General features: G+C 42.2%; 1 long non-coding RNA gene across 9 annotated transcripts in view; it reads left to right on the forward strand.

Moving 5' to 3' along the window:
- Positions 1-23,862, forward strand: part of LOC120099851 (uncharacterized) — a 178,459-nt gene that overhangs the window by 82,877 nt on the left and 71,720 nt on the right. For 3 of the 9 annotated variants that reach the window (XR_015647104.1, XR_015647105.1, XR_015647107.1), the window contains one exon: positions 14,709-14,913. The exons of 4 other annotated variants lie outside the window; for them this stretch is intronic. This is a non-coding gene — a long non-coding RNA (uncharacterized LOC120099851). Of the gene's footprint in view, positions 1-10,495; positions 12,045-14,708; positions 14,914-22,561; positions 22,683-23,862 lie in introns of those variants that run through there. 2 more of the 9 variants (XR_015647112.1, XR_015647102.1) reach the window with 2 other exon arrangements.

Below are 23,862 nucleotides of genomic sequence, written 5' to 3' on the forward strand. Positions count from 1 at the left end.
TAAACAGAATATGGAGGAATGTGGGCAATCCCTTTGTGAATTATAGATGATATTAGGAAAACAGCGTTTCCCTCTTGCAACTTTTACTCTCATAATAAAATCATTTTAGGGAACTGGAGAGATGGCTCAGAGGTTAAGAGCAATAGATGCTCTTCCAGAGGTTCTGAGTTCAATTCCCAGCAACCACAATGTGGCTCACAACCATCTATTATGGAAGCTGGTGCCCTCTTCTGGCCAGCAAGCAAGTATACACACAGGAAAAATGTATATAATAAATAAATAAATCATAGAATTTAAGAATAATAGACTCAACTGAAAACTTCAGGACACTATTACTAGAACTTACAAGGAAAATTCCACTCCAGGGCAGGCAAGGTAGAAGTCTCAAAAGTTGTCCTGAGGAGGAAAATGAAGCAGGAAAAGAAAAACGAACAAACAAAACAAAAGACAAAACCAAATGAACCAGTTATGCCTTTTTAACTAAGCTGGCCTGGAGGTCAGCCAATCATGTCACATAATTGTCAAGGAACCACGTGGCAGGAAGAGGAGTCAAGGATCAGAGAAGACGTGCTTATAGCAGAGATAGAAAAAAGAAAGGAAAAAGCTATACTTTCCTCTGTGATTCAGAAGAGCGGGCAGTGTTATGAAGCTACATGGCTATGGCCCAGTAAGCTACTGTACTAACCAGTAGGAATTCTGGAAAGAAAAAGCACATCATTTCATGATGGGATACTTATTCTGCCCACCTCTCTTGAATGGCTTAAAGGGAACCCATCTTCCTAGGAGTTTCCCCTTATGTGAGTCCTTGAGAATGGCACATGCTCCCCAAGGCCAGAGATTTCATGTTCTTGATCAGAAGGAAATAGTGGGGATTTTTCCTTATTAAAGCTTTACTGCTGCATTAGTTACTGGCAACTGGTGTCAACATTGCAAAAACAAAAATAAAAACGAAACAAAAACAAAAAAAAACTATAACCTGTCTTCCTTTTTATGATATCAGAAAATAAGAAATTCTGTGAAATTCTTGGTGAGATATAGAATTCTACAAGGGCCATGGTGACTGTATCTCACTTTACTCAGGGGAAAACACAGTGTCTGGCGCCTATAAGAAGCCTACGTTCAGGCAGATGAATCCAATCTAGAAAGGACTGTGAAGGTTCTGGGTAGGTCTCATCCAACAAAATCCTCAGAGAGGATTGAATGAAGTTCTTACCTTGTATATAAAATATATTCAGTTTTACTCAGTAATTTAAGAAAAATCTAAGAGGAATGTAGTAAACACATGTTCATTTCCCAAACATTCTTTTCTGTAGGAGAAAAAGAAAAACAAAGTAGCCCCCCAAAATGCAAACAAACAGGATTTTGAGATGGCACTGAAAAAAAATCTGATGTCAACCACGATTACCGGCTGAGAGTTGCTTCCTATAACTTGAATATGAAAGGCACCCCAAAGGTTTATATGTTAAAGGTTTGCTTGTGAGCTTGGTGGTAGTGGAAAGTGGGGGTGTAGCTTTTAAGAGGGGGAGCTTAAGCCTGTCATTGGAGATACGGCCTTGAAGGAAACCTAGGGACTCCAGAGCCTTCCATGATTCTCTCATACTTTTTCTTTCTTTCCTTCTCCCTTCCCTTTTCTCTTCCTTCCTTCCTTTCTTTCTATTTGTTTTATGTGCATTGTGTTTTGCCTGTACCTATGTGTGATTGTCTTGTGAGGGTGTCTGTGTGAGGGTGTCAAACCCTCTGGTCCTAGATATTTGTGAGCTGCCATGTGGATGCTAGTTACTGAACTCAGATAATTTATTGTCTAGGTGAAAAAAGTGTGAGCTATTAGGGACTCAAAAATATTTTTAAAGTATGTGGATATTAATAATAAACTGTAGATTGGGTTTAGACATTAAAAGGGTATTATCAAGGCAGAAAATTTGTAGCAGAAAAAAATAATGAGAGATAGAATTAAAGAAAACTTTGTTAAGTTCAGAAACTGACCTGGATGTTTTCATTTAATAAGTTCATGGCATTGTAAGTAATTTGGAGTGGGTGGAGCTTAAAAGATAAGCAAGATTATTAAGTTATTAAAGTCAATATCATGTAAACACATAAGAATAATAGAAGGAAAGAGAAACACTTGAGAAACAACACAAAAATGACCTCCAACTTTGCTGTTGAAAATGCCAACAGCAATGGAGAAGCCAGGCCCACTACTGTGATACAATTTGTCTACATTGCCACTGATCATATTTCCTCTTGCACAAAAGTATGTCATAGTACATTTGAAAAAATCTGAAAATAGATGCCTATGAACCCTGATTCTTGTGAATCAAGACACAGAGAAATGAATCAAAGTTAAGAAATACAGAATAGGGACTTGCAGTTTGAATGAGAGTACCCCTCCTAGGCTCGGGCATTTCAACACTTGGTTCATGATTAGTGTACTGTTTGGGAGGGATGGTGGAGCTCTTGGAACTTGTAGCCTTACTAAGGGAAGTAAAACACTTGGGGAGGGTGGGCTTTGATAACAAACAAACTGGCCCCACTTTCAGGTCAGACATTTTACTTCTAGTGAGCATTTGAGATGTGGTTTCTCAACATCTTGACAGCCTGCTGTTATGCCTCCCCTGCCATTATAGACTCTGCCCTGGAATCACAGCCAAAATAAACCCCTTCTACAGATTACTCTCGCTTATGGTGTTTTAGCTCAGGAACAAACACGCAACAGATTCAGGACCCCATCCATAACACTCTCACCCTCTGGACAACCCATTTTAGGAATGCAGTTAGAAAACAGGATCAGGAGTCTCTTGTCATTGGATGACAGACCCTGGTCCTGTATCACTGTACTTTGCTGCTTCTAGGAGCCTTCATATCAGTGCCAAGAAGCAGTACATGGATTGTGTGCTATAATTTCGATACCTGAATTGGAGCGAGACTTAAGACTGTAGCCAGTAGTATTGTCTTCAGCTCCTCTTTTGGGGGATGCCATTGTACCAGGCTCAGGAACCTGCTCTGATTTGACGATGACCTAACTTATAATAATTGGCTTGGCCCTAAATAAACATCGTTTGGGAATTAAATAATTATCAATTTGTTACTTTACTCTGTGTATGTCTTCTGGGTTAAGGTTATCTCTAAAAAGGAAGAAAAGTCAGTTTGGGTGGGGTGTGATTACTTTTAATTGTGACAGCTATGAACACCATCCTAAAAGTGACCAGTAAGATGATGTGCAAAAGACAACGTCATCTGGTTCTAGTTATAAAAATAACTGATTGGAGGATGAACTCCTTTAGACCCCGCATGCTCCCCAGAGACCCACAGCATAGGGGATGGCTGCCAGTATGTACATTTAGGATGTGATGGAGCCTCAAGAAGTACGACCTAGTGAGACGAGCGAGGTCAGTTGTGCCGTGTCATGAAAGAAGGTATCAGGATTTCTATCCACTCCTGCTATCTCTTTGCGTCCTGGCCACTATGAGGTGAGCAGCCTCCTCCACCACACAAACACTCCCGCCATGATTTACTGTACAGCCATAGCCCAAAGCCCTTAGCCAAAATCAGCTTTTCTTCCTTATAAACTGCTTATCTCAGGCACTTTGTTACACAGATGGAAACAGGGGGATACGTTTTCCAAAGTAGATTCCTTTACAGTTATTCTCACACATATTTTAAAAATCAGTATAAAAATGACTCATTTCGATGGCACCGTTTGTGTTGTGGTCTTTCTCTTACAGCTTATAAGTTCTTATCTTCCTTTCTTCTCTCTTGCCAGCCCATTCTCCTCAATGATGTGAACTGCTTACTGATAAGCCTTCCTGTATCATTAAGTGTTGATGTTCTCATACAAATGTAATCCTATGATCAACTATGGGTGGATGTAGAAGGGAGGTATATATCTGAGGGTTTTTTATTTTTCAAAAATGATCCATGCCTCCTTCATAGGGTTCTCGATATCTTTATAGGATTCCACTACTCAGTTGATAGAGCTTTAATTTGTTATTTTAGTGGTTGCATGATATTCCATACCATGTTTAATTGACTGTTTTCTTAGTATGAGAGTGCTATAGAAAACATGCTTATACATCGGTTTTGCAGTGCTTAAAGGGGGTTGCTTTTCTTCCTTGGGGTAGATTTCTACTAGTGAACCACAGAGTGAAAGGCTATTTATGTTTTAAATATACAATCAGATTGCTTTGCAAAAGAATAATTTTTAACACTTCAATAAACTATGAATGCACCTTTCTGCACACCCCGCCTATAATAGGTTCTATCATTTTGTAGACGTTTATGATGGTTGATCTTTGTCGTTAGCTGGTTAGATCCGCAATAAACTAGAAAAACAATACTCAGCAGGTTATCTTCGAGGGATTATCCTGAAAGAATTTACCGAGAGTGGCAATGCACTATTGACCTCCATCCTGACAGACTGGAAAAGCTCTTGGTGTGTATTACCTAACTTTTGCCCATATTGGCATTATAATAATAACAAATTATTTAAGAAAAAGTGGCAGAAGATTAAATGATCTGAAATTAAAAAGACAAAAATGCTTAAAAGGTATCTTGTAGAAGGATTTTAATTTTAATTAGTATGGAAATTGAAAAGAAAGGGGTAAAGATCTGGGGAAGCTCTAGTCCTCAAGGCAGGGGCAAACCAAGCCTCTGAGGTGGTCTGACCTGTGCTCATCCTACAGGTGTGAAAGGCAGTCATGCTACAGTGTGTGAATACCCAGTAAAGCTAAACAGTGGGCCGTATGTTATGCCCGGTTTCACAGTGGAAAAAAAGAGGCAGGTGCTGGTTTCAAAGGGAAGCTTCCAAGTCTCAGGTCCCCGTGGCCCTTCCTTTTTTTGTCCCACTGAATAGTTTTCATTGTGGTAAAATGAGCATAAGGTTACTCTGTCTTACCAGTTTTCCATGAATACTGAGTGCAGTTAAGTTCATTCCCAATGTTGTGTAAACTTGAAGACCATCCCACTCAAACTGAAATTCTATGTTTGGTGTTTATTGCTGTGAAGGGAGACCATGACCAAGAACACCCTTATAAAGGAAAGCACCTCACTGTAGACTGGTTTATAGTTCTGGAGTGTGAGACCCTTCCCATTATGGCAGGGAGCACTGAGGCAAGTAGGCAGGCATGGTGCTGTGGCAGTAGCTGAGAGCTTTGCATCCTGATTTACAGGCAGAAAGAACCGAGAGAGAGAGAGAGAGAGAGAGAGAGAGAGAGAGAGAGAGAGAGAGAGAGAGAGAGAGAGAGAGAGAGAGAGAGACTTGGCCTGGGATGGTTTTTTTTGAAGCATCACATCTTACCCCTAGTGACTTAACTCCTTATCCCTGCCAACAGCTCGCCAGTTGGAAAATAAGTATGGAAATATTTGAACCTCTGGTAGATGGTCATTCAAATCTCCACACTATGAGAATTAAACTCTAACTCTTCAGTTGCTCTATCTCCTAACCTAAAAGCCACCATTCTGTTTTCCGTCTGTGTGCTTGACACCCATTTTGGTTAATTTCACTTTGATCCCCTCCTTTTCCTTCCTACCCTGCTTTAAAAAATTATTTAGCAGGATTTGGAAGGCACGATGTAAAGAAATCTTATCCTTCAGCATTTGCTACTAAATGATGAAGCACCTGTTATATGCCTTAAAAATCCCTAGCTTTATTTCATTTGTGTTTAGCTTTTTTGATTGGTTTATTTCCCTTAGAATAATATCCTCAAGTTTCAGCTATGTATCATGGAAATTTTTTATCCTATGTGCCTGTCTATGATGTGTGTGTGTGTGCTTGTGTATGCTTTTGTATATGTGTTTGTATGCGTGCTTGTGTATGTATGTACATATGTGTGTGTGTGTGTGTGTGTGAGAGAGAGAGAGAGAGAGAGAGGGAGAGAGAGAAAGAGAGAGAGAGACAGAGAGAGACAGAGAGAGACAGAGAGAGAGAGAGGTGGTGTGAGATATACATATATATATATATACACATTATATATACACATTATATATACATATGGGGGCTCAAATGTTAATGGTTACATTCCACTTCCCTTGAGACAGCTCTCTTACTGTTCACCATTGTGTACAGCAGGTTACTTAGCCTATCAGCTTCAGAGCATTCTCCTGTCTCTACCTTCCATCTCACTAAAGGAGTTCTGGGCTTACAGACATAGACGTGGGTTCTGGGTATCCACTATCTGGTAATCATTTTTCCTTGTCAAGTGCCCTTTGAGCTATCTACTGACTCCTGGTGGAGAAGAGGTAAACAGTCGGTGCTGAGGCCGAGCATACTGAACACAGCAAGTGCTACACTTTGCATTTACATTTTCCATATAATAATAGTATTTGATTTGTTGTTAAGTGAAGTGTGTTATGAATCTTGGAAGTCTTTGAAGACGTTTTTCATGTTTTTGTTTTGAGGAAGTAATGTGATAGAGCTCAGAGTGACTTCATTGAGCTTCTAAAGGGGTCTGGGAACAAAATGGTGACCATTCATCCCTTGGCTGATGTGGGAATAGTGATCTTCACTTCCAGAGGAGAATGAAACTGATTGTGCAGGGTGTTCATGTATACACTTAGTATATGTTAATGTGCGTGTATGCATATGTGTGGGATGAACAAGTACCCACATGCACATATGAGTGGAGTAGACATAGGGTGCAATTCCTCTATCATTCTCTGCCTTTCTGTGTGTGTATGTAAGTATGCACACTCACATGCACATGTTGAGAGGTCATAGGACAATGCCTGTTGTCTTTCTCGGTAGCTTTCAGTCTTATTTATTGAAGCAGAGTCTCTCAGTGGACTTAAGGCTCTTGTGTCAGGTAGCTCTGCTGGCCAGTTGATCCTTCTAAGATCAACGTAGGATGACACACACTGAGGTGACACACACTTGCAATTGTCAGTTTTTCCATGGAGTACAGAAGACTGGAGCTCTAGTCCTCTTGCATTCACAGAATGTATTCTTACCCACCATGTTGTCTCCACAAGTTCTTATCTTACTTCTTACAACAGTGCCTTTTACTAAAACTAGAGCATAGCAATTGGCTCACCTGAGTGGTCAGAGAATTCTGTGGGCCCATCAGACCCTAGCTCTCCAGTGCTGGAGGCAAATGCTACCACATCTGTGTTTGACATTGGTGCTGGGTATTGAACTCATGTCCTCATGCCTGCACAGCAAGCAGTTTATCCACTATGCCTTCTCCACAGACCTCTAGAGTGGAATGAAAGTTCTAAGAAAGTAGCCCCAGTTTCTGAAGGGACAGGAGAACAAGAAGTGTGAGAGGGACAATTCATCAGTCAAACAAACAAACAAAAGCCATCTGTGTTCTTGAAATGTTCCACAACTCTATTCCAGCTGCAGGCATTATACTAGAATATCAGGATAGAGTAAAATCTCTACAAAAAATATAGATAAATAAAAATAAAGGCTGGGGACCACTTTAATGGCAAGGTGGTCATAAACCAGCGTTAGAGTTACACCGACATGACATCATTCCCAGGGAGACACTGAAGAGTCCACCATTCACTCCCTCTACAATCCCCTCTCACACATCCCCTCTCCTCTTAGAGAGATGATGAAGCTGCTTGTGCCTCACAGAAGGATCATAAAAATCTGTATCCCTTAAGCTGCATTCAGCCCAATGAACTACACAAACAGCAATAACCAAAACAAAGCTAGCAGGAAACACTCACGCAGCATCTGTTATGCTCGCACAACCACGAGACAGCTGTTTAATCCCAACTGTTAGCATAAGATCATCTGAGTGTTTGAAGAGCGATCCCATTTGGATTTCCTTCATTTATTTATTTATTTCCTAACTTTTCCAAGAGTGAGGCTTTCTCAGCTGGAGGACACGATCTGTGCTCTGTCTCTCTCCTCACTTTCACCCGCAGCTTCCGAAGGAGAGAGGTGATGTGTTTTTTTCGAACTATAAATACTCAGAGGGGAAAGAGGACGGCTGTGTGGTCTTCCAACTGAGCAGGGCATGGCCCTTTCTCAGCCTCTGGGACCCAGGTTTTGCTCCCCAGAACATTCATAAACCATGCTAGTCAGATTATGGGAAAAGGCCCTCACATGAAACGCACTGGTGGTCTAAGCCAAGTTCTGGTACGGCTGAATTTTCTCAGCACCACCCATGGTTGGAATTAATCCCTGTAAAGTTCAGTTCCAAAATCCAAAAACAAAGTCATTAGGTTCACAATTGTTTGGGAAGGGTCAGTGAAGGATGTCAACAGTTTGGGTGGCCCGTTTAAATGCCCACAGTGGAAATGTGGACAGGACATTCAGCTAGCTTATAGTTGTACTGCAGACCTACAAATCTCTCTCTGTCTCTGTCTCTCTCTGTCTCTCTCTGCCTCTCTCTGTCTCTCTCTCTCTGTCTCTCTGTCTGTCTGTCTGTCTGTCTCTTCTCTCTCTCCTTTTCCATTAAATCCATAAGCTCCTCCTTGTAGCTTTCCCAAATGCTCTGTAGAGAACACACACTTCACTATGGCTTTGCTGCCCAGGCGTCACCCAAGAGGCTGGGGACAGCATCAGCTATTCAGAGTTGATCCTGTTGTCTTTGAATAAAAGGAACTGTCCATGGAAACACGAACAAGTATTAACCTTGGAAGCTGCCTGAAATTCCTACTGCACACACCTCTCCTAGCATCCTTTTAAAAATATTTCTCTCTAGCAAAATCTCCAGGTTGGTCTGGATAGGAAAAAAATGTGAGTAGTACTAAGTTTATCTTTGGGGAGACAGCCAAAGTGCCAGTCCTTTGAAAGCATGGGGGAAAATGTCCTACATCTGACTCTAGAACAATTCTTTTCTAGGCCATGTCAATCTTGCAAATGTAAGGAATGAATTTCTCTTTCTTCATTTTCAGCTGTAAGTTTATAAAAATATCTGTTGTATAAGAGTAACTCAAGCTTTGGAAATGACAAGCATTGTGGTAAGAATTCTGAAATGATCTCACAATGCATACTCAATACAATCATCATTATCGTCCTTGTTTACAATGTCACTGAGCCTCCCCCAGATATTAGCTTATCCTCTTCCCAAGTACCCTCAAAGAGAAGGTAAAATATAGACCGACACTACATTAATATTCACATATATCCTGAGAAAAAGAAAAGCAGCCAGTTGGGCAGCTGGGGAGTCTGTCAATAGATTGACTGCCCATGGTAGAAAGAACTATATACTTAAGTCAGTCAGTCTATGGTGTGAAAGCATTTTACCTTCAGTTGGCCATTCTCTCTCTCTCTCTCTCTCTCTCTCTCTCTCTCTCTCTCTCTCTCTCTCTCTCTCTCACACACACACACACACACACACACACACACACAATTGCATCGCACAAGAGGGAGGCAGAGGTCTCCACAGATTATGAATATCCATCTCAATGTTCAACTTCCCCAACACAGGACAAAATCACCAACATCTTCAATGGGAGAAAAATCCTTTATCGGCTGATTCATTTCCATGTTTTGTTTCTGCAGGAGACAGGATATCCTGTGAGGCTGTGAGAGGGAGGGGACTCGGTGGGATCATTTCAGATATGCCATTTAGCATTATTATTGTGGTTGAGACAGTGAATCTGGTATTCTATTTATCAACTGGTTTCATTTTTGGCACATTTGTTTTCGTCCCCTCCCTTCCCTTTCTACCGTGCTTTAAAAATTTTTACTTAGTAGTATTCAGAAGACATAAGGTAAAGAAGTCCTATCCCCCTGCATTGACGACTAAATGATAAAGTACTAGTTACAGGCCCTGAAAGCCCCTAGTTCTGTTTCATTCAGTTTTCTTTACCTTTTTAACCAGTAGGCAATATACTTAGAGGCAGGGGAATGCAGGAGCCAGGCTACTGAGAGACACTGCAGTGTGAGTAAGCTCACAGAAGTCACAAGCATCTCTTACAGGTTCATTAGTCAGCCAGAACCAGGAAATAAATATCCTCCTGTTTTGTGATCACCCCCTAGCTACTGCTGTAACAGGAGACAGGAATGAGAGGAAGACCTCTGAGCACACTGCAGTCCCAGTTGGAAAACAGCCCTTTCCCACACCTCTCCTGAAGTGCGTCTCTGAGGGAAGGAGCCCTTGGCTCCCCCACTGCTATCCTGGTTACCTTTGAGACTTCACAACAAAGTTTCAGGAAACTAATTTGTCTGGATTGTGATCTTTCCTTGCATTTTGGTCAAGCTCAAACTCCTACATTTTACAGTGATATGCTTCTGGGAAATGTAGCTGAGGATTTTCTTCACACCATGGACTTCATGGAGGGGAAAACAGATCTCTACCAGGCCTCAACAAGTCAGGGTTTTATAAATAGGTTCTTTTCTAAAGAGAAAGCAAACTACAAATAAGATTGGTTGACACCTTGGGTAAAGAGGGAACTTTTGAGAAATTAAGCAAATGTAAATTAGTTAACCGAAGGCGATTTTGTTTTGTTTGGTAGGTAGACCATGGGCTTCTGGTGTTTGGTTTTCATTTTCTTGGGTTTCTTAATTTGTTGTTTTGCTTTGTTTCATTATCTCTTTTAGGAGCTCATGCCATGGTGGCTTGCCCCCAGTGTGGTTATTTTGAGTATAATTCACATGCAAAAACTCATGGTTCCAGACTCCAGAAAGTTGGCTCTCAGTTAGCGGCTTCAGTGGAAACCCCACCTTTCGTTCCTGGGAAGTCCCTATCAACCACCCTGGGCACACTCACCAGGGTACACTGTTTGCTTCATCCTACCTCCTGCCCAACTCTGCTTCCTGGTTTGTCCATGTCCTGTGATGTACGTAGCTTTGACATTTAAGGTTGCAACTTTGATTTCTCTAATCTGCATTTCCCTTCCAGATTAGTCTGGAGGCCAAAGGGAGTTTCTGCTTACTGATTATTTAGTTCTCTGATTATTTCATTATGTATCATTTTCCTTGTACCTCTGAGTTATAAGCAGTACTTGATAACATCCTTAATATTTTGAGGTATAACCAGACTTCAAACACTACCTCCCTCATATCCTTTGATGGCTTGTATCTGGGGGACGTTTTGAAAACAGAAAGTGTTTGTGGCCATCTTCTAAATAGCTTCTCTGTTTCCCATTGAGTCACCTCTTCCCTCTCACCCAACAATACACACTAATTATGGAGGCAAGTGGAGGTCATGTCCCTGGCTGCTTCACCCCTATTTGCCCTTATGAATCTGATCGGGCATAACTCAACACAATGTAGAGGATTCATTTAATATGACTCATTAGAAAATTCAAAGAAGAACATTTTATAGCTCCATGTATCAGAATTGAATTTGTTTACTGGTTTCATTGGTCTTTATTTATTTAAATCTCGTGTGTGTGTGTGTGTGTGTGTGTGTGTGTGTGTGTGTGTATTTGGTAATTTACATACTGATATCTAGAAGATTACTCTCATAATTAGGTCCAAGAATGTTTGATTTTTTAAGAGAGAGAGAAAAAAGAAGGAAGAAATGAAGGGAGGGAAGGAAGGAAGGAAGGAAGGAAGAAAGGAAGGAAGGAAAGCCAAGCAAAGCAGGCCATACAGATGTGTCTCCATTGGTAGAACACTTGCTCCTTGTGCTTGGGTTTCTTTCCCAATAACATATAAACTGAATATGACAGTATATTCCTTCAGTCCTAGCACCAAGAAGTGTAGCAAGATTAGGAGCTCGAGTACATACTCATCAGGACGGAAAGTTTGAAGCAAGCCTGGGACAATGAAAGAAGGAAAGTATTTCCATGGAACAAAAACAATCTAGAAAAAGGAGTAGTCTTGCTCTTCCCCTAAAGGAGAGACATGCCGCCCTAGTCTTAAAATCTCATCCACTCGAATTACTGAGGTGGAATATAGATGCCATGATTGCAAACACCCTTGCCACAGGGATGGTACAGGGCAAACAAAGTCTAGGTCTAGACTTTAATCATCAACATGTTAAGCTTCACTTCATTGTGCAGGTCAAGACCCAACTAATATCAATGATCACTTGCAATTTTTGGTCCAATCCATGTAAGCCTAAAACATTTAAAATCTTTCTATTTAATTAATTTCATATGACCCCCATCATGTTCATTATTAAATAAATATAAAGTGCATGTATTTACAACTTGAAACAAATCAGATTTTATTTTTTAGAAAAGGTATTTACAGCAAACCAAGTTGATTCAGAGGTTCCCATTGGGGCAGGGCTGTGAGGCAGATGGATGGCTCGAGCCATCTTTAGGAAGTAACTCTGTCTTGGAGCCATTCTATCCATGTGCGGTATGACTACGTTCTCTCTGTGAAAAGCAAGTTCTGAGGAGGGGGACCATGTGTAGTTCAAGGTCTTCTGTAAGTGGCAGAATGAGTCTCTAAGAATGGAGTCCTCATCTGACAGCTATCTTGCAGTCCTATTGTCTCCACCAGCTTCATCTTGCCCTGTGGAAGCCTGGGAGCACCTATCTGTGAGAAAGAGGTGCCTGTGTAATTATCATTGATGGACGAGGATTTCACAAACTCTCTGACTCCATTCCCAGTGAAGGAAGGTGTTTTCGTACTCTCAATGCATTGAGTAAAGCAGATTTGAGAGGAATTTTGAATTTCTCCTGGTGTTGAGACATGACTGGCAGAATGAATTACCAAGAATGGAGTCCTCACCTGACAGTTATCTTGGTGTCCTTGGCCACAGCAGTTAAGCCTGTGTAAGTATGACAACTTCAGGAAATGGTGGAAGGTTGTCAAAGAACACTGAAACTGACAGAATGCCAGAGGTCTACTTCATGCCTCAGGTGGAATGGATGCTTACAGAGGAAGAAGGATGTCCACTCAGCAGAGCATGACGTAGGAGAGTCTGTCCCTCCCCTCAGTCTACCAAAACGAAGAAGAGCCTGTTCCACATTCTGCCAACCTGAGTCAGCCAGCGTAGACAGCTGTACCTTGGCAAGAGACTCTTAATACATAACATCTTTAGAACCATAGTTAACAACCTCGATGTGAGAGTGAGAGTATTTCCAGCAATCTCTTAAACAAAAAGACACCTTTGCTTCTGTTCGTGAGACTCTCCCTCCTTCATACATACTAACTTAAACTAAAACAAAATCTTAACCATGTCAAACAGGAGAAAAAGAGGAAGAATTCCAAAACCCATTCTTGTTTACTTGAACCTTCTTTAAGGTAGAGACTTACATTGTGCTTCCTTACAGAAGGAGGGCTTACCCAGGGTCACCCTCGCCCTGACCCTGTGCACCAAGACTCTCATTCTGTAAACTTGCTTGCTGAAGAAAAGTTAACTTGGCACTCGTCTTAAGTATTGACTCTCTGTCTTGAGGGTGAGGGCTGTAAATTCTCTCTCCTAAGATCCAAGTCGATTTGTTATCAAATCAGGCATTGAGAAGCTGATTCATTGCTATTCAGCGCTATGCTGATTTATATGCAGAATGTAAAACAGATGCCTTCTGTGATACATATTTATGGTGAGTGCTGTTCGAGGAAGATTTATTACGGATTCCTTTGTCGGGGTTTGCATGAGCAGAGCCATGATGACTTGTATTTCCTCTCAGCTGCCAATGCCAAACTCATTAAAAAGAGGTGTGACTATTAATATACATTGTAATACTGACAGCCTCTAATTTATAACACCCTGGCTGGTTGGAGTATTCTCCTGACTTGAGAGGTGGTTTCTGCATTTTTTCCTCTGTAGCTAAATGGTGCAAATAGAGATGTATATTCTCCCGTTTTCATATTCTCTCTCTCTCTCTCTCTCTCTCTCTCTCTCTCTCTCTCTCTCTCTCTCCCCTCCCTCTATCCCTCCCTCCCTCTCCCTCTCTCCCTCCTTCCCTCCCTTCCTCCCTCTCTCTCCTTATCTCTTTGTCTTTTATAGTCACCTAGGTCAAGGTACAACCTGCTCAAAAGAGCCAACTGTTTTAGTGATCTTCCCTCCATGACCCTCGCAACCCCCAGACGAGTTGCAACTGGAGTTTGCAAGAGGGCAGAGCTTGGCTTCAATGCCCTGCAAACACAGAGGCACTGTTGCTCGCTATGTCAGCTCTCTTTCTCTCTCTGGGCTGAATTAGCGAGGGAGAAGTTTCAAGTGGCTCTCATCAAGCAGTCTTAGCAGCAGATGTGATACAAGGTTCTGAAGAGGAAGAGCGTAAGTTACTCTGTAAGGGGAGAATCAGGAAGTCACTGCCCACAGGACAGGCGTGGGAAAGGCACATTTCTAATGGCAGGAGCCTGAAGCAGATGAGGGCAGTGTGCCAGGTGAGGAAGCAAGACAGTGGCGTGTTACCTGGAGAAACTGGTGAGAGGCAAGCCTTTTGATCAGGAGCTCAGCCCCTGGGAAAGGACCTAAGGACAGCCTTAGGTGATGCTCAGATAAGGGAATTGCCACAGGAAGGTGGGGAAATTAGCCTTTCCTCTACCTTGTGTTTGAGAAAAAACTAGTTACTGCACAGAAAGCAGAGTGCACAGTTGCTTGAGTTGAGAGCCTGAGAAGAACACCTTTGAGAGGCAATGCCAGAAGACACGGAGCTTAAACAAGTTTTTAGTAACTTCATGAAAGCATGTTTTAGAAACTACCCGAGGATCTCAACATCTTTTTGGGCTGTGCCTGCAGGAATGGGCAGTAAGCACTGCCTTAGGTGCAGAGTTCAAGGGGAACAGGAATCCGGAGGTTTGTTATTTGAATGCAATAGGCAGAGGGGTCCAAATGAGGGCAGGGTACCTCACAGGTAACAAAAGACTCAAAGTTTCAATGAAAGCTGAAATTCTCTTTCTGCTCCAGACTTTTAGGTAATTTCCAGGTGGCCATTTTACGGATTCTTCCTTACACATGGTTACAAGGCTCACCGACTTCCCTGTGATCCAATCATGGAGAGAGAAGCGCCCTGACTGGCAATGGTGTACTTTTCATTGTTGACCACACTCAATAGTGAGTGAGTGAAGGTTGTTGCCCACAGCGATGATTTGAAATAAATAAACAACTTTAAGATGTGACCTCTCCACATCATCCAAATTCAGTGCAATTGTCCTAATGTATGCAAATTCCAAACCACAGCTCCATCCAGTATTAGATTGAAAATTGTCTTTAAAAACAATTACATGTGCTGACCACGCACTTGCTCTTTCTTATCCCTGTATGACATGGCATCTTGATACTTTTTACACAGCATGTACACTGGATCAGATGTCATAATGATTTACATAATTGTCACCTAGAGACCATTTACAGTGGTATGAGGGTTTGCATACATTCTATGGAAATAGTATATACTATGTCAACTTATGTAATGGGCTAATTTTGTGTCATGTGGGAATCCTGTAACCAATTCCCCCAAGGGTTCTTCTCTGGGAGAGTTATAGAGCTGTGATAACTAGTTTTGGTTGTGAAATTGATTGATTTATGCAATACCTATGGCATCCATCAGGCACATGTTTGAGGGTGTCGCTGAGAGCTAGTTCAGAGAAATTTAACGGAGCAAAGATAGTTCCTTACCAGGCCACATATTAGAGTCCTCCCCTGAAAGAATGGAAAACACAGGGAGTATCTAAGCTGCCAACTGCAGCTACGAGTCAGCTTCTCCTCGCTCTGATTCCTGATCTGCTGAGATGTGAGCCCACCGTCTCCAAAACCCACAGTTGCCTCCTTGAATGATGTTCACATGTGAACTGTGAACCAAAATAAAACTGTCCTCCTTCAAACGGGCTTTTTTCAGATACTCGATCATAGCAATTAGAAAAGTTACTAATGCAACAGTTAAATCTCATTAGAAAGTAATGTGGTTTCAAAAAAATTATGACTTTTTTAAGTAAAGAGAGATGGATTGGGTGGTCCCCAGGCCAAAGTTCTCTCAGTTAACAATTAAAACCATATGATTAGCCACATAATTCTAGGAAATATCCCCATGAAAATTGTATATGTACAATGGCTAACTTAAAGAGAATTATATATGTATATAACACATACATACACACATACACATATATATGTAATATATATGTAATTGTGAACTTTATGTATGTAGCCTATAGATAACAATGTATAAAAACCAATCAGGAAACTCTCCAGAGTACCATTTGCTATGCCTAGTCACAAGGATGACCACAGGAGCTATGCAGCCAGGCAAGAGGTGTCTGAGAGAAACTTTAATCATTCAAAGTGTAGCTCATCAACTTGCTTTCTTCAACTTGAGGACTTAGGTCAGATCCAAGCAGGCTCTCTCGTTGTTAGTAGAGTCTCTGTGAGCCCCTATGGACCCAGGTTAGTTGATCCTGTGGATTTGCTTGTGGTGTCCTTGACCCCTCTGGCTCCTACAGTGAAAGATGTCATAAACCAAAAATGTTGTGTATCGGCTGTGATAAAAACATTAAAAATTGGCATATGAAATCCCTAAGATGTGAATACATTTGCCTGCATGAACAAGTATGTGTTATTTTTTTTCCTCTGACCTCCTATGAGATTCAAAGAGATTTAGTGTGGGCTCAGGCAGAAAAGGCTTTTCTCTCCCCCTCCCTCCTCCCCGTCTTCCTCAACTTCCTCCCTTCCAGCTTATAGAGAGGACCTCAGAATCTCAACAGAATTCTCAGCAATGTCAGCAACAGAGAGTCAGGGTGCTTGATAGCAGACAGCAAAAGAAGTACCGGGTTCTGATCTGTTCAGCACTGTGAGGCTCCTCTGGTCCACTGGAGCAATTCAGAAGAAAGGCTTTTATTAACATAGTTACACGCCAGTTGACATGCTTCTCATAAGAAAGGGCATCTAGTCTACTGTTTTTCCTCTGGGATTATACTTTTTAAGTAAATGTTTGCAAGGAAAATCCTGCAGGGATAGAGAGATGGCTCAATGAGACTAGTGGGTAAAGTGCTTACTGTACAAACATGAAGACCTGAGTTCAGATCCCCAGTATCTATGTAAAAATTGATGTGGTGGTGGGGACCTGTAACCCCTAGGGTTGCAGGAGCAGAGACAAAAAGATCCTTCAGGTATAATGGCTGGAACAGCAAGCTTTGGGGTCACTGGAAAGACCCTGTCTCAAAACAAGAGTGAAGAACAGAACTGAACACACGGGTACCCACACTTACATGTACACATAGAGACACACAGACACACACACACACACACACACACACACACAGACACACACACACAGACACACACACACCACATATACACAAGCATAGATCCTAAATAAATAAAGCAATCACAATCTCTTTCTCTTTAAAGAGACAACTTTTTTGTTTGTTTTTACCCTGTCCTGATGCCCTTTCTGGAATTAGGCCTGATGTCCCTGTCATTTCAGTGTCAGTCACCATGTCCTCACAAGCCAGGTACTAAAACTTACAGGGCCAGTACGAAAAGAGAACAGAGCCAAAGGCTACCCAAATGCAAGCTGGTAGCATAAAGAGCCCAGGGAAACGTGTAGCTGTCACTAGCAATCAAACTGGAGGCCAGAGAGAACTTCTCTTTGTACAGAGAGCTGATCGCATGTTGACAGCTGGAATCTACATGGCTCCTTATTCAATAACCTCGAGCCTTCCCCGCATTCCAACATCAGCAGGACAATGGTGGCACAGAAGCAAACTGACACATTCCACATGGTCCAGCTGTCCCATCCCCTCTCCACGGGCCCCTTCTCCTCCTTCTCAGCCTCCCGGTCTCGCTGCCACTCACTTGTTTTGAGAGCTAACCACGTTGAGAGCTAAACACATATCCAACCTGAAGGGCACCCATAGCCCATAGCGTGGGTGCTCACTTCTACCTGCCTTTTAATGCTTGGCTGTGTGTGGGATTTGACTCCTGTGTGAGAGATGAAAAACAAATAAATAATCAAAAACTCAATACAGGAGAAAACAAACAAACAAACAAAAACAACAAAAACTCAAACACATTCCTTTCAGTTTGCCTGCAAGTCAGGGGGGGGAAATGTATGTAACCTTATCTTCCCCACCATGTTCTCGACAACACGCCACAATCCCTTTCCCTTTCTCAGTGTATGTGACTTAGTTGATGAACTTTAACACAAGGAGATGTGACCTGTGGCATATCCAGTGCTAATTAGTTTGAATTGTTTATACTGCCCAATATAAGACAAAACAAAACATATTGTTACCTGAGAAGAGACATAAAAGTCTCTACAAATACCCAAGAGCTCACAGCATCTTCTTGGATTATAAGTCCATTTTGTTTATAGTTTTGGCAACACCATCCAGTCTTACTTGTTTAATATTTCCCACTAAGTCAATCCAGAATGTTCCCAGGAAGGAAGTTACATTAGGGACGATGTCTGTTTATAGTATAGTATACTTTGTTTAACTGAGAAGGACGGAGTGTTGAGGCTATACAAGGCTTGACACAGAGACACAGGAAGCAGTCCCCTCCCCACCGTGCAGCCTAGGCAAGAGGGCACACCTTAAGTCTCAACCATTCGGGAACCTGAGACAGGTGGATTCCAAGATTAAGAGCTCAGGATTAGTCTGAGAAAATAGCGAGTTCCCATTCCTCGAGGGGAAAAAAAGGAAAGATACACGTTACAGATTATTAAGGGACTCGTTAACAAATCCCAGGCAGCATTAACTATTAAGCATAAGACTGGAAAACTGAGGTGGCTGAGAGCATTGTATGACGAGGCAGCCATGATTAATTTCTACCACTAGGGGGCAGAAGGTAGTTCTTTTCTGAGCTGACTGCTCGGCAATCAACCATCACATCATTGTAACATTGAAGGCACTTCAAAAAGACTCAGATGTTTAACTTATTACGCTAGTGATCATACATTCATATTGGGCTGCAGGCCAAGAGAGAGAGAGAGAGGAAAAAAAAAACCTGGAGACTTGCAGCTGAAAGACTATAAAGTAGTGGCTTTTACCTTAGAGCGAAACCATCTTCAGTGACAAATTTCAAAGGCCATATGTAGGTGATTTCCATGAAAAGCAGGCGACCCTAAATTTCTTTGTTTAACTAGGAGTGATCTTCTTCACAGAGCAAGCGGGTTCTTCCCTTCGGTTCTTCTGGTTTATTATGCTGTTAAGTAGCTCACGTTCCTTTCCCTTCGAGTAGTTCAATCTGGATTCAAGGAACAGCTCTTAATGCCAAGGGATATGTCTTTGACACTCTCACCACCAGAATCTTCAAGGATTTCACCCCCGGCACAACAATACTGAAGGCAAATGAATGTTTAGAGTGTTCTGATAAAGAACGATGTTTGTTGTTGTCCTTGTTGTTGTTTTGTTTTGTATTCTTTTTTTATTTTCCTTTTAAATTAAACTCCTCAACTCAACTGTCATTCTTCAGTAACAGCTCAATGTACCCAGTGCAGTTTTCCAACTGGAGACATTATGATTTTTTTTTCTCCCCATGTACTTAAAGCACTAAAAGGGATGAGTCATTAGGATTGTGGAGATTATTTCTAACAAAAATAGTTTTGGCTCATGGGACCTCTTTCGAATGTTTACTGTGTAGGCTTGATAGCTAGATGATAGTCCTGATTGTATTTTACACTGGAGACTCAGATGCTTTGAACATACTTCTGAACGTACTAAACAATGAGAAGCATGATTTAAAAAAAATCCACAGCAGATAGTCTGGGGGGGCCATGGGCAGGGTCTTAGGCATTCAGGAAATTTATAAATTCAAATAACGTTTAATTTATTTAGAAGGAGGAGATTTTTTAGTTCAATTCTTTTTTCCCTTCCTTCCTTTCTTTCTTTCTTTCTTTCTTTCTTTCTTTCTTTCTTTCTTTCTTTCTTTCTTTCATTTTCCCCCCTTCTTTGAACGAGATTGTGGTCCCAGGGAAAGCAAGTAAAGAAAGTCCTCTGGGAAGTGCTGGGCTTGGCACGTCCCCTGCCCCCACCCTTCTGGGAGCACAGGCCTCTTTTGTAAATAGAGATAGTCCGAAAGGAGACGCACCTCTTTTGCACCAGGAGTGTTACTTGATACGTACCAATATTTCCTGACAGCGCAACAAAGCAAAATCTCAGGCCTTATGGTATCCTTAGATGGCTAAATATTGTTTGCTTAAGTCAGCTCGCCCCCAACCTTTTATGCAGCCTGACAGTTGATTGGGACAAGTCCCACTAACTTTCTTAAACTGTGCAGTCATCCGTTTGGCGGCCGGCTCCGGGGGTTCCACATGAAATCCTCTTTAGATAAATTCATACCGGCGCAGGGCGATTAGTCTTACAGCCTGCTCGATTCTCTCGTCTTTAAAGACGACACTTTCATGAGCAGTGTGGGGTTGAGGTTGTCGCCCATTAACTGTCTCTTTTGCCCGGGGTTGAAAGCTCAAAACGAGTGAAGATACAACCAGTAACAAGGGGGGGGGGGGCATGAAAAGAGAAAGAAAGACAAGTAAAAAAGAAAGAAAAGGAAAGAAAAAAGAAGAAAAAAGAAAAAGAAAGGAAAAGAGGAAGCACCTTTTTTCCCCTGACTCCAAAGATGACAGGTTGAAGTTGACAACCTAATCCTTCAGGCTTGTCTTACTTACTGAAGGCTCAACTAATGTCAAAGGAGCCATCTGATAGCCGTCTTCATGCCAAACTTAACAGCTCTATTGCAATGAGAAACTTTCACATTAAATTTCCATGTGTTTTCCCTCCACACTACTTCTTAACTTCACGGCCCACCCTTTCTTCACTCCACCCCCCACCCCCTCTTTTTTCCAAAGAGAAGAAGTCTTTTCTGCTGGGAAAAAAAAAACCCAAACAGAAACTGCTGGAGAGGACCAGCTGGGAGCCAGTCAAATTAGTGGATTATTATTACCTTGGGGACCTTAGAAATCAGGTTTGTTACTTACTGACAGTCCCCAGTTTCTGTGAGAGCTGTTAGGAGCTGAGGTGTAAAGGCAGTTTGTCAGTCAGCACAACATTATTTCCTTAAGTGGGTAACGGCCATTTGTCTCTTAGCTACTGCTGCCTGCAACCAAATTTACCCCAGCATTTTTTTCTTCTTCCTCTAGAATCAGTCATATCAGCTCACACAGAAACAGAGAGAACCGTGTCTCAGGACCTGGGAGGAGAGGTGAGGGTTTGGGGAGTCTCTGTTATCACCAAGCAGTACCGATGTGTTGGGTTTACTGGACCACGTAATGAAAACAGGAAGTGAGGATGTCTACAGATTTGTGTATGGTTCGGACATCATATATTGTTTTACGGGACACAGGACGCGCTCTGCGCCGGCTGGTGCTCGATGACGACATTTCCGCCAGACAGTTTTACATTTTGTGAAGTTAAACAATTCGTCTAAGGATTTGAACTTGGCTCCGTGGGTTTTTCTGGTGTTTATTTAGGTGTGATCTCAGTTTTCTAAGTTCTGCGACGAGTTTGAACAAAACCAAACAAGAAAACAAAGCACCAAACTTGCCAGGCAAGGGCTCCCAATGAACAACTCTTTCTTAAGCAGTTAACTTCCTCCTTGAGGTAAGCTGTGTTTTTAGGACAGTCAGGATGAAGTATACCTCCATGCTAAGCAGCCGTCCCCTTCTGCTCTGATTAAGGGTCAGAGGGGGAAGAAAAAAAATCTTTGAATTTAGCCTATTGTCAAACCACATGTCTGACTGGGACAGCAAGGCATCTTAAACATTTTTTTTTGGAAACGATGGGATTTTACCACTTCCTCGAAAACCTTTGCCAATTTAATTGTGTTTAACCCTTGGAGTCACTTTATCTGCCAGGTGGCAGGATTAAGAACAGCCCAGGGTATGGGTTCCCACCTGGAGAAATTTATCAAGGGTTAATCAGCAAGCAACTTGATTTACAAAGGCATGGGGTGTAGGGGTGGGCGGGTGGGTGTGTTCTCAGTAGGATTTCTCACCTTGTAGACACTGAAGCTATTTCACAAATGATACCCACAAGTTTCATCACATCCTTAACAAAGTGTGCGTCTAACAGCAGAATCTTCTGAGACACTCTGAATAGGTCAGTTGAATTGCTCCCCATTGCTATATTTAAAACCAATATCCCTTCCCCACCCCCACCATTCATAACTTGAATTCAGAGAAGCAGAGCTAACTCATAAGCTTCACCTGATATGAGGTTTTTTGTTTTGTTTTGTTTTGTTTTTTTCTTTTTCATGCCTAGTATTCCATTGCAAATTGTTCTGCAGCAAAGAAAAGAAATGGGGGTGGGGGGAAGCTGCTGGCGTTAGCTTTAAACAACTGCTACAAGCATACTCACGTCCTGTGAATCCTAAGTTTTATTGTAGCCAGCGTCCAGCTTGCAGCATGAACTGAAGGCAGCTAGGTAAGGTAGAACATCCTACCCATGAACTTATAATGGGCCGTGTACAAAGATGTGTTATTTACTGTGTATATGAAACAAATCCATTGTGCTCAAGACATGTGAGCCCTACGCCTTGTGATTCCAGTGATAGGCTATGTCCATTTCTCAGATGGAGAAATTGAGATGAGCTGGACTAGCTCCAGGAGAGCCATCAATATTCATTCAGATAATAGAAAAATCAGCTAAAAGACTGGGTGCCTTGAACATCAGAAAACAGACATAAATAATTCCAGACATAAAAATCTCCAATATTCAGACTGTCTTGCCAACAGTGTACACAAGACAGGATGGTTGGAAACGTTAAATGCAAATTAAATCTTGGAGCTAGGAATAAGAGCGATCATAATAAACTCATTTTCCTAGGTCCGTTCGACGCGGCCCTTTTGTAAGCACAGACCAGACAGACTCTAAAGAAACAACACAGCCGACTTGAACTTTTCTTCAGGCTGCAAAGTGTGGCTGCAAAATTATCTTCCAGTCTACGGTAAGAAACAGCTCCCAGCAGCCTGGCTCACAAGCATTAACAGAGCAGTCACCAACCTTCCCATTTGACCAGCTTAGATTTTTGCCTGCAAGAGGCAGGCGAAGCAGGGAGCTGGCTCGGTAATGTCCTCCCAGGGCTGGCACAGTTCTGCGCTTCCCCTGGAACACACGGCCTCCCCCAGCTCGCCTCCCCACTTTTGTTTTATTTACGAATATGTTGCCAGAATTCCAATGAGTTATCTATTCTGCGCCCCGTCATTTTCCCACCGAGGCCTTGTCGCCGGCTGACTCAGGGTCCAGTCGCAACAGTGAGAAGAAAAGAAGACAGCGAAAGAATTCTTTTCAACTTTTTTTTTTATGTTTCACTCATTTCTGTCTCTGTCTCCTCCTGGGCCTCCTCCCCTCCACTGCCCCCTCCAACCTCCAGGCCTCCCCCAGCCTCCTAGGCCCTCCTTCGCCCCTTTATGTTACACGATCGGTCAAATTGAAGCTCAGGAGGGTCCTATAGGGAATGCATAGGAACCCTGGGAGAAAAAAGCCCCAACAAGCTATACACCAGATGTATAACGTTATATGGTCAAACTGGCAAACACAAAGCCTCAAAAACAAAAGCCGTGAATTAGGGAGAGGCATTCAAAGGCGTGTTTTCAAAACAGCCAGCCAAGAGCCGGGATCCCCCTCCTGAGACTAACCGCTTGAAAGAAAAGGTGCTAAAGAAAGAAAGGAAAAGAAAAAAAAATTTAAAAGCCCATTTTTTCTAATTAGCTGAGGCCTAACAGGGCCCTGAATTTAGCAACTAGTTTTCATCAAGGGGGCTGCGCCTGTGAATCTAAAAAAAAAAAAAATGCTTTGAAACCTATGATGTAGGCCTTCTTCCGACCAAAGCTAGACTCCGGTCCTTGGTTTTTTTGTTTGTTTGTTTGTTTGTGTTGTGTTGTGTTGTTTCGTTTTTCGGTGCTTCCTTCTGGCTTTGCTTTTGTTGGCCTACCTTGGTTCCTATCTCGCTAGGGTCCTGCCTTTCCCCCTCGCCCCCGCATCTTTCTCCTCAAAACACCAATATTAGCCCGGTGTTATACAAATAAAAATAAAAAAAATAAATAAGCAAGAGAGAAAGCCACAATGGGGCTGGCTGGCTCTTCTGGTTCAGAGGCAGCATTTCCCCCTTTCCAGTCACAGTGCGG

This window comes from Rattus norvegicus, chromosome 1 (genome assembly GCF_021556685.1).
Source record: "Rattus norvegicus strain SHRSP/BbbUtx chromosome 1, alternate assembly SHRSP_T2T, whole genome shotgun sequence".
NCBI classification, from domain to species: domain Eukaryota; kingdom Metazoa; phylum Chordata; class Mammalia; order Rodentia; family Muridae; genus Rattus; species Rattus norvegicus.